The sequence below is a fragment of the Rattus norvegicus genome, chromosome 5, assembly GCF_021556685.1.
Source record: "Rattus norvegicus strain SHRSP/BbbUtx chromosome 5, alternate assembly SHRSP_T2T, whole genome shotgun sequence".
NCBI classification, from domain to species: Eukaryota; Metazoa; Chordata; class Mammalia; order Rodentia; family Muridae; genus Rattus; species Rattus norvegicus.
This window is the reverse complement of record NC_141538.1, coordinates 151,152,285-151,154,184: the sequence shown is the minus strand read 5'-3', so window position 1 is coordinate 151,154,184 and position 1,900 is coordinate 151,152,285.

Sequence of the window (1,900 nt, the reverse complement as noted above, 5' to 3'; positions counted from 1 at the left end):
CACACACACACACACACACACACACAGTATTTTGAACATACATGTTTTTTTTAAAGATTTATTTAATATATGTGAGTACACTGTAGCTGTCTTCAGACACACCAGAAGAGGGCATCAGATCTCATTACAGATGGTTGTGAGCCACCATATGGTTGTTGGGAATTGAACTCAGGACCTCTGGAAGAGCAGCCAGTGCTCTCAACCGCTGAGCCATCTCTCCAGCCCTTGAACATAAATTTAAGTGAGCATGGAGGCTGGGTATTGCTGCAGGTCAGGACAGTTTGCAGTTGGTTCTCTTCTCTCATCCTGGGAGATCTCACCAATCTCACTGAAGTTCTGGCCGGGGTGGGGTGTGTGTGTGTGGTGGGGGCTGATTCTTGAAGGAACTTTCCAGGAGGGTCAGGTTTCCTGTGGCTGTGGTGTAGACCCATGCTGTTTGACTGAAGCCACAGTCACCCAGTTTTTGAGGAGCTGTACCATGGCCACTTGAGGGGATCCCGGATGATGGCTTCAGTTCCATCACAGTGCTGGACTCCTCCTTCCTCAGTTTCCACAAAGATTGTGGTGCTGGACCTTGAGAAACACAGGCGTTGGTGGCTGAGTCTGTCTGGACAACACGGCACCTCCTCCTTCTGTAGTTTAGAGTTCTGGCTGGCTTGGAAATGGGGAAGTAGTCCTAGATGGCTTGAGGCTTTAAGTAATTAAGATTTTTCTCAGGTTTGGTAGAGAGAGCCATTGACATGGAATTCAGGCAAATTCTCCTTTAGTAAGACCCTGGGCTGCAGAGCCTGGTGGGGGATTGGAGGGGTAGGAGATCTAAAAGCAATCAACGGAGTGAACTTGCTGTGTAGCCAAGGCTGGCCTCCAATTTACAGGGATCCAAGTGCCTCCGGCTTCTGATTAGTGGGTATCTGTTTAGTCTTTTATTTTGAGACAGGGTCTCATTAAGTTGCTCAGAGTGGCCTGAACTCAGTCTGTTGCCATGGGTGGCCTAGAAATCCCGAACAGCTACCTGCATCAGCTTTCTAGTGTGCTGGCACTAAGCTGGGTGGTAGTCCCCCCACGCCCCAACACCACCCCCTATCTCCCACCCAGGAGCAATCCTCCTTCTTCAGCCTCTGTGGTGTTTACAAGTTTTCCACACCAGGTCCTAATCCCCCCCCCCTTTTTCCCCCCCTGAGATAGGATCTCCTTGTGTGGCCCCCAGGCTGATCTTCGAACTCACCAGCCTCAGCTTCTCCGGTGCTGTGCTCACCAAACTGGAATTTACTTCTAGTTTTTCCAAGATGGGGTTTTTTCCCTGAGTGGCCTTGGTTGTTCTGGAACTTGCTCTGTAGACCATGGTGTACCAATTTACAGAAATCCTCCTACCTCTGCCACTCAAGTACCAGGACAAAAGGGGTGCGCCACCTCTGACTGGCCAGTATTGCTTTCTTTGAAGAAAACTGATAGAAACTTATTTCACAGTTTCCTCAAAGGTACACCTGGCCAACGCTGCTAAATCTAAGCGTGGTGAACACCTTGAGTCTCAACCTACAGGAGGAGGAAGAGGAGGCAGGCAGATCTCTGTGACTTAGAAACCAGCCTGGTCTACATAGCAAGTTTTAGACCGGCCAGAACATGGAGATCCTGTCTCAGAGAAAGACAAACACAAAGAAAGGCATGATGGGTAAAGGCCAAGGTTTGACAGCAAGACTTTCAGCAAACACAGGTCAGCCCAGGAAGCATCAGAGACAATCTCAGTTCAGCCTCCAGGAGCTGTTAACCCTGTTGGCTGAAGTCTCTTGCTTTTCTCCTGGACTCTGATCTAACTCAGGCTTTGTTGTTCTGAGGCAGGGTGTAAGGTCTCCTGGACTTGAAAACCATCTTCCCTCTTTGGATCACTGCTCAAGGCTCCTCT